The following is a 15,998-nucleotide window of genomic DNA, read 5'->3' as shown; positions in this document are numbered from 1 at the left end:
CGTGAGAGCAGCCAGGTCACACCAGATTCACTTCAGTCTTCAACATTTGTCCACTAGGGGAAATGTGAGCTGTGGACGGGGATAGAATAAGTGCTTTAACCCTATCCCAAACCTTAACCCTTACCTAACCAGTCAGAATTAATTCCTTAACTATTTATGCCCCCCACCCCCAGACAAATGTTGAATACTGAAGTCAGACTGTGATATCTTGTTGGAGAGAGAGAAAATAGAGAGAAAGAGAGAGCGAGAGAGAGAGAGAGGGAGATATATACACTACCGTTCAAAAGTTTGGGGTCACTTAGAAATGTCCTTGTTTTTGAAAGGAAAGCTAATGTTTTGTCCATTAAAATAACATCAAATTGATCAGAAATACAGTGTAGACATTGTTCATGTTGTATTTGTTTTACCTTTATTTAACTAGGCAAGTCAGTTAAGAACAAATTCTTATTTTCAATGACGCCTAGGAACAGTGGATTAACTGCCTTGTTCAGGGGCAGAACAACATATTTTTATGTTTAGCTCAGGGATTTGATCTTGCAACCTTTCAGGTTACTAGTTCAACGCTCTAACCACTAGGCTACCTGCCTCCTAAATGACTATTGTAGCTGGAATGGCAGATTTTTTATGGAATATCTACATAGAGGCCCATTATCAGCAACCATCATTCCTGTGTTCCAATGGCATCATGTGTTAGCTAATCCAAGTTTAACATTTTAAAAAGGCTAATTGATCATTAGAAAACCCTTTTGCAATTATGTTAGCAGAGCTGAAAACTGTTGTTCTGATTAAAGAAGCAATAAAACTGGCTTGAGCGGGTGTATTAGTGGGGTTGGACCTATTGCTCTGCTCACGGCCTGGGCATATTTGCGGCTGTCATGTTGAGGTCCTTGCTGCAGGGGTGGGGGGCATGGAAGGGAGGGAGGCAGAAGGGGTATAGGTCTGATCCAAGTGATTTGTTGTACTACAAAGAGACAGAACAGGAGAGGACCTAGAACTGAGCCCTTGGGGACTGTGCCACCTGGTAGGGTTTATCAAGTCTTTTGGTGTAGGGTGAAGATGCTGATCTTGGGTCACACACTTGGGGGAGCAGTGCATGCCGCCGCTCCTTGAGGCATGACATTGCTGAGATTGCATGGAGGTGGTGTTCCGCCAAGTGTTTACATGTTAAATGACACAAAAGTCATTCCATGAATTATGAACAAGTGGTAGGTCTGGTGAAGATCTCAGAGAGAAGGAATTCTGTCTTAGAATTTATACACATTCCGTTGTTTTAATAATAAGCACTGATTTTGCAGATGGTGGCTATTTTGATCGAAGGTTTTACTTGCAATGATTGTGATATGTGGTTGTTTTACCTAGAGTACTTTAATGGAATACAGTAAAAGTCTAGATAAGAGTGTCTGTTAAAATCAAAATGTAACTAAAAATAACACTTGGTTGAAATGTTACACTTCTAAGCGTGTTCATGAATTTGTGATAATGAATATTTATAACATTTGGTTTGGTCATTAAGGGATGGTGTATGATCATGGTGTGCTGTGTGCTGTGTGTGTGTGTTGTGTGTGTGTGTGTGTGTTGTGTGCGTACGTGCCTGTATGCGTGCATGTCCATGTGCGTGTGTGTGTGTTCTCGTTCCGTCAAGGTTGTTACATCTCATTTGCATATCAAGACAAATGACTGGCATTCATTCGCGGCGAGTGAAGCGAGACCACTCAAATCCATGGCTCAAAAGGAGTGAGGAAGGAAAGGGGGGACGAAGGGAGGTAAGGAAAGGGGGAGGAAGGGAGGGAAGGAAAGGGGGAGGAAGGGAGGGAAGGAAAGGGGGAGGAAGGGAGGGAAGGATAGTGGGAGGAAGGGAGGGAAGGATAGTGGGAGGAAGGGAGGTAAGGAAAGGGGGAGGAAGGGAGGGAAGGATAGTGGGAGGAAGGGAGGGAAGGAAAGGGGGAGGAAGGGAGGGAAGGATAGTGTGAGGAAGGGATGTGCCCTAAGTACTTCAAAACTGACATCTCAGAAACATTATGGAGTCAGGAATAATTTGCCCCTGCAAGCATTTATGTTGATCAGCGATCACACTCCTACTATAGCAACCTCTGTGTGTGTGTGTGTCTGTAGGTCTATGCATAAAATCTGATGCTAACCTGTCACTCTTCACAGAGCCTCTATTGGCTTAAAGTCACACTCAGCCACATACCCCTCCCTAACCACTCAGCCACATACCCCTCCCTAACCACTCAGCCACATACCCCCCCCCCCTAACCACTCAGCCACATACCCCTCTCTAATCACTCAGCCACATACCCCCCCTAACCACTCAGCCACATACCCCTCCCTAATCACTCAGCCACATACCCCTCCCTAACCACTCAGCCACATACCCCTCCCTAATCACCCAGCCACATACCCCTCCCTAACCACTCAGCCACATACCCCTCCCTAACCACTCAGCCACATACCCCTCCCTAACCACTCAGCCACATACCCCTCCCTAACCACTCAGCCACATACCCCTCCCTAACCACTCAGCCACATACCCCTCCCTAACCACTCAGCCACATACCCCTCCCTAACCACTCAGCCACATACCCCTCCCTAACCACTCAGCCACATACCCCTCCCTAATCACTCAGCCACATACCCCTCCCTAATCACTCAGCCACATACCCCTCCCTAATCACTCAGCCACATACCCCTCCCTAATCACTCAGCCACATACCTCTCCCTAATCACTCAGCCACATACCTCTCCCTAACCACTCAGCCACATACCCCTCCCTAATCACTCAGCCACATACCCCTCCCTAACCACTCAGCCACATACCCCTCCCTAACCACTCAGCCACATACCCCTCCCTAACCACCCAGCCACATACCCCTCCCTAATCACTCAGCCACATACCCCTCCCTAATCACTCAGCCACATACCCCTCCCTAATCACTCAGCCACATACCCCTCCCTAACCACTCAGCCACATACCCCTCCCTAACCACTCAGCCACATACCCCTCCCTAACCACTCAGCCACATACCCCTCCCTAACCACTCAGACACATACCCCTCCCTAACCACTCAGCCACATACCCCTCCCTAACCACTCAGCCACATACCCCTCCCTAACCACTCAGCCACATACCCCTCCCTAACCACTCAGCCACATACCCCTCTCTAATCACTCAGCCACATACCCCTCTCTAATCACTCAGCCACATACCCCTCCCTAACCACTCAGCCACATACCCCTCCCTAATCACTCAGCCACATACCCCCCCCCCTAATCACTCAGCCACATACCCCTCCCTAATCACTCAGCCACATACCCCTCCCTAATCACTCAGCCACATAGCCCTCCCTAATCACTCAGCCACATACCCCCCCCCCTAATCACTCAGCCACATACCCCCCCCCCTAATCACTCAGCCACATACCCCTCCCTAATCACTCAGCCACATACCCCTCCCTAATCACTCAGCCACATAGCCCTCCCTAATCACTCAGCCACATACCCCCCCCCCCTAATCACTCAGCCACATACCCCTCCCTAATCACTCAGCCACATACCCCTCCCTAATCACTCAGCCACATACCCCTCCCTAATCACTCAGCCACATACCCCTCCCTAATCACTCACTCCAGTGCAACAACCCATTCCTCACCCCTTTCGCATTTTGTAATACACTTACATTCTAGAGAACATAACCTTCCTAGGCTACTTAACTGCTCCCCTCACCCCTCACCCCTCCACCCCAATAACCTTTTCCCTGCCCCTCCTACCTCTGTCTCCTCCCCCCCTGATGGGAGTCATACAATAACTATCATGCATACCATTATTCAGGGTTGGGGGGTGGGGATTGCACCCTTGACAAAGGATGAAAGTGACCTGTATGGTAATGGGGGGGGGGGGGGGGGGGGGGGTGAAGGGGGTAAGGGGGAGGTTGGGTGAAGACCTCGGCGTCCCTCTTTCAGGGTCGGGATACGAAGACCCAGCAGGCCTTTCTTCACACTAACAGGCACGACCTCTGTACCCCAGCACAAAAAACATCACTTCAGGACACATGCGCGCCCAGTGTGAGAGCCAGAGGGGGGAGCGTTCCAGACAGGGAGCACTAGGAGAGCCAGAGAGGGGAGCGTTCCAGACAGGGAGCACTAGGAGAGCCAGAGGGGGGAGCGTTCCAGACAGGGAGCACTAGGAGAGCCAGACCAGGACCAAATGATGTTAGCCATAGGAGGAAACAAGAGGAAGAGGAAGTAAGGAGAAAGGGAGAACAAAGTGTGACTGAAAGCATGTAAAGAGATAAGAGGCAAAGATTGTGTTTTTGTTTAGCAGAAGGCTTGTTGTGAAAAAGTTCAAAGAGCAGGTCTCTCTCTCTCTCTCTCTCTCTCTCTCTCTCTCTCTCTCTCTCTCTCTCTCTCTCTCTCTCTCTCTCTCTCTCTCTCTCTGGATGCTTGGAGACAGGAAGCAGGATTAACTTGTCTTTTAGAAACATGTTTAATTACCCTTCATGTGTGTGAGTGTGCACGCGTGCGTGTCTGTGTCTGCCTTAATGGATGATCTTCCTTTGAGGCCCAGTGCGGCTTACTGTCTGTGTTTTCCCATAAGACTGGCCCCATAAACCCCCATAGCCCATGGCTCTAGTCCCCCGGTCGTTGCTGTAAATGAGAATGTGTTCAGTCAACTTACCTGGTTAAATCAAACAAAATTAAAAAGTCAAACCAGTTATTGAGCATTGGTGGACTACACCCTAACATGTATACACACACATACACGTACAAAACCACCAGCATGTGTATCCATTATAGCATGTTCCATATTGTGAGAGACATATAGAGAAATTAAAGCAAAGTTACAAAGGCAATAGAGAATGGTTTAGTGGTTACAGTAAAGGCAATAGAGGATGTTTTGGTGGTTACAGTGAAGGGAATAGAGGATGCTTTGGTGGTTACAGTAAAGGGAAATAGAGGATGGTTTAGTGGTTACAGTAAAGGAAATAAAGGATGGGTTTGGTGATTACAGTAAAGGCAATAGAGGACGGTTTGGTGGTTACAGTAAAGGGAAATAGAGAATGGTTTAGTGGTTACAGTGAAGGGAAAGAGGATGGTTTGGTGGTTACAGTAAAGGGAATAGAGAATGGTTTGGTGGTTACAGTAAAGGGAAATAGAGAATGGTTTGGTGGTTACAGTAAAGGGAAATAGAGGATGGTTTGGTGGTTACAGTAAAGGGAAATAGAGGATGGTTTAGTGGTTACAGTAAAGGAAATAAAGGATGGGTTTGGTGATTACAGTAAAGGCAATAGAGGACGGGTTGGTGGTTACAGTAAAGGGAATAGAGAATGGTTTGGTGGTTACAGTGAAGGGAAATAGAGGATGGTTTGGTGGTTACAGTAAAGGGAAATAGAGGATGGTTTGGTGGTTACAGTAAAGGGAAATAGAGGATGGTTTGGTGGTTACAGTAAAGGGAAATAGAGGATGGTTTGGTGGTTACAGTAAAGGGAAATAGAGGATGGTTTGGTGGTTACAGTAAAGGGAAATAGAGGATGGTTTGGTGGTTACAGTAAAGGCATTTGGGGGGCAAGGAGGGTGAGGGTGAGAGCTGAATGGGGATTCGTGAAAAAAGGAGGGTGATCCGTAGGGGCTGGGTATTGAGGGAATTGGAGGCCTCTCCTATGTCCATTTTTCGGCTCCGTTGATCAGAGGAAAGGTAGGGAGGGCCTTGGTGTACCTGCAGGGATGGGGGAGTGGGCGGTCAGGGGGTATAGGATGAGGGGTGATACTTTGGTTCTGGTTTAATCCATCCTTAATGCCCCCCCCCCCCCGCTCCTCCTCCCTCTTTCCACCCCTCTATCCCCAACCTCCAGCCATCACTGTGACAGATCCCAAACAAAGCCCCCTAACCCACCCACGCACACACACACACACACACACACACACACACACACAGAAAGACAAAATGGACACACGCAAGGGAGATCACTCTAGTTTGAAGTCAAAGTTAGCCGTCCATCCAGGTCCCAAGAATGTCTAGAATTGCCTTCAAAAAACGACCGCTGACAGAAACGATGAGCGGTTTAAATAGGCTGGTGAGTTGCTAGGGCTTTGTGGACGGGGACGGTGGATGGGCATAAAAGCTGAGCTATTTTTATTTTGGGGAAGTGGGCCCCTTGGAGATCTGACTAAATGTGTAGAATACCAGAGTAAAACAGTTTTTTTTGTTGTAACAAAATGTGTTGGAATGCAGAAAGTTAGCTGTTTTTCAATAATAAAAAATGTCCCCCGTTCCGGCAGTCGGTGCTCCGGGCCCGTATGGTTGAAAATTGAAAATGTCATTGATAAGCGCCTAAATTGGAACCCAGCGGCTGTACAGTAACATGCTATACATGACTTCAGAGCTTGTTATTTAGTGACTTGATATGGTAGTGAGGGCTTTGTCCTAAATGGTTTTTTTACAAGTGATATTTCACAGACGTGCATGCGCTCAAACACACACACACACACACACTCAAAACACGTGTTTTTTGTTTTTGTTGTTTTCGACTAAAAATAACCAATGTTCGTTAGATATACAGTACCAGTAAAACATTTGGATACACCTTTCTTAATTTTTGTTATTTTCTACATGAACATTGTAGAATCATAGTGAAGAAATCAAAACTATGAAATAACACATATGGAATCATGTAGTAACCAAAAAAGTGTTCACCAAATCCAAATATATTATATATTTTAGATTTTTCCAAGTAGCCATCCTTTGCCTTGATGACAGCTTTGCACACTCTTGACATTCTCTCAACCAGCTTCCTGAAGAATGCTTTTCCAACAGTCTTGAAGGAGTTCCCACATATGCTGAGCACTTGTTGGGTGCTTTTCCTTCACTCTGCGGTCCAACTAATCCCAAACTATCTAAATTTGGTTGAGATCGGGTGATTGTGGAGGCCAGGTATCTGATGCAGCACTACATCACTCTCCTTCTTGGTCAAATAGCCCTTACACAGCCTGGAGGTGTGTTTTGAGTCATTGTCCTGTTGAAAAGGATAGTCCCACTAAGCCCAAACCAGATGGGATGGCGTATCGCTTCAGAATGCTGTGGTAGCCATGCTGGTTAATTAAGTGTGCCTTGAATTCTAAATAATCACAGACAGTGTGACCAGCAAAGCACCCCCACACTATAACACCTCTTCCTCTATGCTTTACGGTGGGAAATACACATGCGGAGATCATCTGTTCAACCACACAGAGTCTCAGTCATCGGCAAACTTAATGATGGTGTTGGAGTTGTGCCTGGCCGTGCAGTCATGAGTGAACAGGGAGTACAGGAGGTGACTGAATTAGAGGTCGACCGATTATGATTTTTCAACGCCGATACCGATACCGATTATTGGAGGACAAAAAAAGCCGATACCGATTAATCGGCCGATTTTTAAAAAAAAAGTTTAAAAAAAAATGTATTTATATATATACGATATATATATATATATATCATACACACACACACACATTTTTGTAATAATGACAATTGCAAACAATACTGAATGAACAATGAACACTTTTATTTTAATTTAATATACTACATAAATAAAATCAATTTAGTCTCAAATAACATGAGAACATATGTTAAAACGAACCACCAGCTTTCATGGGTCTTCAATATTCCCAGTTAAGAAGTTTTAGGTTGTAGTGCAGAAAGCAGAGCTTGTCTGCATGGTCCCCTGTCAGTCTGCTCCTCCGCAAAACACAGACCTTATTTGAAGTCGATCAAGACATTCTCTATGGAAGACATGAACGGTAAAATAACGAAGGAACCCCTTTCAAGTTCAGCCGCAAGTTATTACAGGAATTATAACGCGTCGACTATTTCTCTCTAAACCATATACCTTTGACTAATCCGGAAACGATCACCTCGAAAACAAAACGTTTATTCCGTTCCGTATTTTATCTAACGGGTGGCATCCATGAGTCTAAATATTCCCGTTACATTGCACAACCTTCAATGTTATGTCATAATTACGTAAAATTCTGGCAAATTAGTTCGCAAAGAGCCAGGCGGCCCAAACTGTTGCATATACCCTGACTCTGCGTGCAATGAACGCAAAAGAAATGACACAATTTCACCTGTTTAATATTGCCTGCTAACCTGGATTTCGAGGCAGAACGTTCCTAGGCCGTCATTGAAAATAAGAATGTGTTCTTAACTGACTTGCCTAGTTAAATAAAGATTAAATAAAGGTGTAAAAAAATAATAATAATAGGGTTTCTGGGATAATGGTGTTGATGTGAGCTATGATCAGGCTTTCAAAGCAGTTCATGGCTACAGACGTGAGGGCTATGGGTCGGTAGTCATTTAGGCAGGTTACCTTAGTGTTCTTGGGCACAAGCACTATGCTGGTCTGCTTAAGCACCAGCTGTCAGAGCAGCTCACAGATCACTGCACCTGTACATAGCCCATCTGTAAACAGCCCATCTATCTACATCATCCCCATACTGTATTTATTTATTTATCTTGCTCCTTTGCACTCCAGTATGTCTACTTGCACATTCATCTTCTGCACATCTACCATTCCAGTGTTTAATTGCTATATTGTAATTACTTCGCCACCATGGCCTATTTATTGCCTTAACTCCCTTATCTTACCTCATTTGCACTGTATATACAGTATATCACAAAAGTGAGTACACCCCTCACATTTTTGTAAATATTTGAGTATATCTTTTCATGTGACCTGTGAAGCTCTGGTGAACTCCATGCCCAATAGGGTTAAGGCAGTGCTGGAAAATGATGGTGGCCAAATGTTGACACTTTGGGCCCATTTGGATATTTTCACTTAGGGGTGTACTCACCTTTGTTGCCAGCGGTTTAGACATTAATGGCTGTGTGTTGAGTTATTTTGAGGGGGCAGCAAATTTACACTGTTATACAAGCTGTACACTCACTACTTTACATTGTAGCAATGTGTCATTTCTTCAGTGTTGTCACATGAAAAGATATACTCAAATATTTACAAAATTGTGAGGGGTGTACTCACTTTTGTGATATACTGTATATATATTTTTTTCTACTGTATTATTGACTGTATGTTTTGTTTATTCCATGTGTAACTCTGTGTTGTTGTATGTGTCGAATTGCTATGCTTTATCTTGGCCAGGTCGCCGTTGCTAATGAATACAAAAAGGGGCGGCAGGGTAGACTCGTGGTTAGAGTGTTGGACTAGTAACCGGAAGGTTGCAAGTTCAAATCCCCGAGGTGATAAGGTACAAATCTGTCGTTCTGCCCCTAAACAAGGCTGTCATTGAAAATAAGAATTTGTTCTTAACTGACTTGCCTAGTTAATTACACTTTATAAAATAAAATGAGAACTTGATCTCAACTAGCCTACCTGGTTAAATAAAGGTGAAATAAAAAAAGATAAATTAAAAAGCTCTAGTCCACATCAGTTAACTCATGCAAGTAGTAGAATCAGATTTTAAAAACCACATACAAATACACCTTATGGAATAGCGGAGACTGTGAAGAGACGCACAGACACAGGCTTAGATGTACACATGATAAGACATGAGCTCTACACACACGTACACATGGATTTTGTATTGTAGAGTAGTGGCCTGAGTGCACACACTTAATGTGTTGTGTGTGAAAAGTGTTATGAAATGTAATCTCATGTAATATTTGTAATTGTATTCCCTGGTAGAGTTCTCACACCAGATTTGTGTTCATAAGGGCAGGCAACAGAAAACAATCTATAACATTTGCAACAGAGAACGAAAAAGTCCATGATGCCTGTGTGGTGTACAGCGCCAGGCTGTGCTAATTGCAAAAATGAGTTATCTATCACAGTTCCATTTTGCCTACCAGAGATTTACCCCAATGCTGCCAGTATGGCTGTGAAGAATGATGTGCCTTGCGGTGACCTTATGAAGATTATCAGAGGGATTTTCAGGCTGAACTGATGGGGAATACATTTTGACAACAGCTGAGAAGTGATGCAATACCATTGATTCCTTCACAACAAAACAGAAGATTCTCAATAAGCTAACTTGCTAGCCTAGCTGGACTAGCTAGATAAGTTAGCCAGCTAGCCTGTATTGAACTCTGAAAGCCATCAGCTAAACCATATAGATAGTTATATTTTGGATACACACTGCGTGGCCATGCACGCCTCCAACTCAATCATCAAGTTTGCAGACGACACTACAGTGGTAGGCTTGATTACCAACAACGACGAGACGGCCTACAGGGAGGAGGTGAGGGCCCTCGGAGTGTGGTGTCAGGAAAATAACCTCACACTCAACGTCAACAAAACAAAGGAGATGATCGTGGACTTCAGGAAACAGCAGAGGGAGCACCCCCCCCCCCCTATCCACATCGACGGGAGAGTAGTGGAGAGGGTAGAAAGTTTTAAGTTCCTCATGGACAAACATGGACAAACTGAATTGGTCCACCCACACAGACAGCATGGTGAAGAAGGCGCAGCAGCGCCTCTTCAACCTCAGGAGGTTGAAGAAATTCGTCTTGTCACCAAAAGCACTCACAAACTTTTACAGATGCACAATCGAGAGCATCCTGTCGGGCTGTATCACCGCCTGGTACGGCAACTGCTCCGCCCACAACCGTAAGACTCTCCAGAGGATAGTGAGGTCTGCACAACGCATCACCGGGGGCAAACTACCTGCCCTCCAGGACACCTACACCACCCGATGTCAAAGGAAGGCCATAAAGATCATCAAGGACAACAACCACCCGAGCCACTGCCTGTTCACCCCGCTATCATCCAGAAGGCGAGGTCAGTACAGGTGCATCAAAGCAGGGACCGAGAGACTGAAAAACAGCTTCTATCTCAAGGCCATCAGACTGTTAAACAGCCACCACTAACATTGAGTGGCTGCTGCCATACATGTAAAAAATGTATCACTAGCCACTTTAAACAATGCCACTTAATATAATGTTTACATACCCTACATTACGCATCTCATATGTATATACTGTACTCTATAACACCTACTGCATCTTGCCATCTTTATGTAATACATGTATCACTAGCCACTTTAAACAATGTCACTTAATATAATGTTTACATACCCTACATTACTCATCTCATATGTATATACTGTACTCGATACCATCTACTGCATCTTGCCTATGCCGTTCTGTACTATCACTCATTCATATATCTTTATGAACATATTCTTCATCCCTTTACACTTGTGTGTATAAGGTAGCTGTTGTGAAATTGTTAGGTTAGATTACTCGTTGGTTATTACTTCATTGTCGGAACTAGAAGCACAAGCATTTCGCTACACTCGCATTAATATCTGCTAACTATGTGTATGTGACAAACAAAATTTGATTTGTCAATCAATTTTGCCTCTGGTCGCTACCTTCAGCAGAGTAAACATGTTTGTTCATTCTATCTTTTATTTGTATTTTTTTACCCCTTTTTCTTCCCAATTGGTAGTTGCAGTCTTGTCCCATCACTGCAACTCCCGTATGGACTAGGGAAAGGCGAAGGTCGAGAGCCATGCATCCTCCAAAACACAACCCTGCCAAGCGCTCGCTTAACCTGGAAGCCAGCTGCACCAATGTGTCAGAGGAAACACTGCACAACTGGTGACTGAAGTCAGCTTGCAGGTGCCCGACCCGCCACAAGGAGTCCCTAGAGCGCGATGGGACAAGAATATCCAGCCGGCTAAACCCTCCCCAAACTCAGACGACGCTGGGCCAAATGTGTTTCCCAGTCACGGCCAAATGTGTTTCCCAGTCACGGCCGGCTGTGATACAGCCTGGGATTGAACCCAGGGCTAGTGACGCCTTAAGCATTGCGATGCAGTGCCTTAGACCACTGCGCCACTCGTGAGGCCCTGTTCATTCTATTTTTGATTGACTTTAGCTAACGTAAGCTAGCTAATGTTAGCAAATAAGAGCTCAATTTGGTAGCCATCTATTCCACCCTTGTCTGGAAAACACTCCATTACAAAAAATAGACCTGTCGATATAGCTAACTCAGTCTCTGTTCGTGTGTTGGTAACATTAGCAATGAAGATTGTGTCTCGAAATAAATCTTGCTGCCAATTTATGCTAGTTGGCTAACAGCAAGCAGAGACAGTATTGAAATGTCCGTGTTAGGTGTGCAAATCTAGCCCATATAATAGAGATCAATACAATTAGTGGGGTGGATAAACTGTGTATTGTTGTGCATTTTGTTGAAGGTGGTACAGAATTAGATGTGCTTCTAACCCCTAGCTCTGCACAAGATTAAGGTAAGTTTGGCAAAAATATTTGCAAGGTGACAGTTAAGATAATTACATTTACAGTAAGCATGGCATAAACATAAATTTGGTAGTGTTTGTATGGTTTGTGGTTGTGTAATGGGGTTACAGGAGGTTAGATGTAGTCTGAGGACCACAGAGAACCTTCCAGATCATGTAATACATTTATTCTACCCCTCTTCTCTGTTTACCTTTTCTCTTTGTAAAACTCAGGTTATCTGGAGTCCTTCCACCGGCCCTGCTGAATAATACCCCAAAGCTGCGGCATTTTGGGTACACGAGCATCAGGGAGCGGACACACCTTGGGATTATGGAGCACAATTGGGGGACAGAAAGTAGCAAGTGTCACTGAAAGGTATAACATCAACACTACAACAGTAATGACACAACCACCTCCTTCTCTCTGCAGATTCTCAAAACACAATACAAAGACATGTCGACAAAAATCCACTGCAAAGGGCTACTATTGACAATAATGATCTGTCAAAGTCAATGGGCTAGGAGAAGTTTACAGATAGTACATTTAGATGAGGTTGTGCTTAGACAGCCATTTCTCCTCAGTCTCCCTTACACAACAATTGATACTCTGTCAAATCTGCACTCCTAAGACTTTTCACACCTTCTTTAGCCCCCTGCCCATTCACTTTGTTGACTGATCGTTCCTCTCAAAAGCAGCTCCCAATGTCCCTTGATTGTCCCTAAACAATATGCTAGCCAGTCCCATTCGGCTGACACCTTTACCAACAAAGGCGTGTTGCCCTACGTCTCTTCCACAACAAGTGTAAATGCTAATGTCCTTCCAGGAAACCTGCAGTACCAGTACATTTTCTGCAAGAGGACCAAACAGTTGGTGGTTAAGAAGCCCTACACCACTTTCGGTAGAGTCTTGTCCAGCTGGTTGTTCACCGCAGACAGGACAAGACCATTCGCTATAAGCACAAAGAGCCCACTAACACCATTGTCAGTGTACCAAAGCCGGATAAAGGACTATAGCTGCATTTACACAGGCAGTCCAATTTTGATATTTTTTTCACTAATTGGTCTTTTGACCATTTAGATCAGTTCTGAAAAAGATCTGTATGTGATCAATTAGACCAATTAATGGGAATAAGATCAGAATTGGGCTGCCTGTGTAAATGCAGCCAGTGTGGCTCAGCATAAGACCATGTAGAACAGGGGTCTCCAACCCTGTTCCTGGAGAGCTACCTTCTTGTAGGTTTTCGCTTAAACCCCAGTTGAAACTAACCTGGTTCAGTTTATCAACCAGCTAGTTATTAAAATCAGGCGTGCTAGATTAGGGATGGAGAAGAAAAAATTGACAGGATGTTAGCTCTTCAGGAACAGGGTTGTTGTGAAAACCTACAGGACCAGTGGAGGCTCCTCATTAGAAACATTAAAAAAGTCATCTGTTTTAAATAAAACTATACTAAATATATTCATATGTCACCAGATAATTGATTAAAATGCAATGATTTGCAATGAAGGTCTACAGTAACTTCAACAGCACTCTCTGGGGTGTGTCCTCCTCTGGCTATACTGACCTCAATACAAAACCTAGGAGGCTCGTAGGCCTCACCCCCTTCCATAGACATACATGGTAATTATGACCATTTCCGGAGGACGTGCTGACATGTTGTCCATCCAATCATATAATTAGGATCAGAGAATGAACCTAGTGTGTTGTATTGGGATTGTGCCACAGAGCATTATGGGGTTCTATGTGTTGAGGAGCTTGCTGACATTGTTGGACAGAGTTAAAAGTTAGCCTTGCTAACTTCAGTAGCTAGCTAGCTACCAGCCCGAGTGTGCAGTTTTCTCCGATAGAATGGTAGAATGGCCAACACTGCCGAAAATGTTGTGGACTTCTTGTTGAAGAACCCCTTTAATTCTCTGGGATACATGGAAAAGGTGCGAATTAAAAGCGAGGGTCGACCTCTGCCTGAGATCACTTTCATGAAGAAGGATGAAAAGGGGAGGGCGTTCAATACCACCTGGTATCAAATGTATAGCTGGTTAACAGGGAGCCTTTCATCAATACCACCTGGTATCAAATGTATAGCTGGTTAACAGGGAGTCTTTCATCCATCCTCCTGTATTGCTGGCCTTGCCTGCTTTTTGGAAAGTCTGAGCCTTGGTCGAAAGGTGGGTACAGTGACCTGAAGAACATTGATCGTTCAGCGAAACGGCAAAACAATAGCAGGGAGCATATAAATACCCACATATCGAACTGTCGACTGTCTTTTCCGAATGATTTGAAAGCTTCCATTGCATCATCCATCAACATTTAGATTAAAGAGAGAGGTTGACGCAGTGCATTTTTTCGTGTGCAAGTAGGCTTTCCACTTTCCTCCGGTATTTATTTAGCAAAGAGGATAACACATCATCACTCCGGACAGACAAAAGCAAAAACTCTACACCTAAAATTTAGTAATCTGACATGCTGTTTTGGATGAAAACGAGAGTATTTTTCAGTCTGATCAACTGTAGGCTACTAATAAGAGCAGCTGCATAACGTTACATCCTATGCGCCCTGTTCATCTGGTCAGGGTAAACTAATTGGTAACGTTATCTATATGTAGTCCATTTATGTGTCTGGAGAAAATGTGAATGTGATCAAACTTAGTTTATATTCAAAATTGGGCAGGCTAGGCTGCATATACATTTCTTATCTAAAATGATTCACTGGTATGAATCAGTCAACATAATAGTGATGACAGATGTGAGTAAATGTTTTATAAAGCCTACAGTTGCATAGGCCTGCATGATGCAAACATGCATAAAGCAAGCTCAGCCCTGTGAGTTATGTTGTCTATGTGTCTGGGTAGAGGAAATCCCCCTACTAATCCAGCCTTAACATAATTTATATGAACAAATATAAGGTAGCTGCAGTATGAAAGGGTTTCATCCCCCCCAGAGCCAGGAGGTTTTAAAACCATGTGACTTGATTAGGTAAAACTGGTCCCATCATAGCCCTTATAAAACCTTTTTACAACTGATTAATCACTGTCATACCATATATATATATATATACTGTATATATATAAAAATATAGGACAAAACACACATCACGACGAGAGACAACCCAACACTACATAAAGAGAGACCTAAGGCAACAACATAGCAAGGCAGCAACACATGACAACACAGCATGGTAGCAGCACAAAACATGGTACTAACGTTATTGGGCACAGACAACAGCACAAAGGGCAAGAAGGTAGAGACAACAATACATCACGCATAGCAGCCACAACTGTCAGTAAGAGTGTCCATTCTTTGAACGAAGAGATTGAGATAAAACTGTCCAATTTGAGTGTTTGTTGCAGCTCGTTCCAGTCGCTAGCTGCAGCAAACTGAAAAGACGAGCGACCCAGGGATGTGTGTGCTTTGGGGACCTTTAACAGAATGTGACTGGCAGAACGGGTGTTGTATGTGGAGGATGAGGGCTGCAAATCAAATCAAAATCAAATCAAATCAAATGTTATTTGTCACATACACATGGTTAGCAGATGTTAATGTGAGTGTAGCGAAATGCTTGTGCTTCTAGTTCCGACAATGCAGTAATAACCAACGAGTAATCTAACCTAACAATTTCACAACAACTACCTTATACACACAAGTGTAAAGGGTTGAAGAATATGTACATAAAAATATATGAATGAGTGATGGTACAGAACGGCATAGGCAAGATGCAGTAGATGGTATAGAGTACAGTATATACATATGAGATGAGTAATGTAGGGTATGTAAACA

This window comes from Salvelinus namaycush, chromosome 29, assembly GCF_016432855.1.
Source record: "Salvelinus namaycush isolate Seneca chromosome 29, SaNama_1.0, whole genome shotgun sequence".
NCBI lineage: Eukaryota > Metazoa > Chordata > Actinopteri > Salmoniformes > Salmonidae > Salvelinus > Salvelinus namaycush.
Note: the sequence above shows the minus strand (reverse complement) of the source record.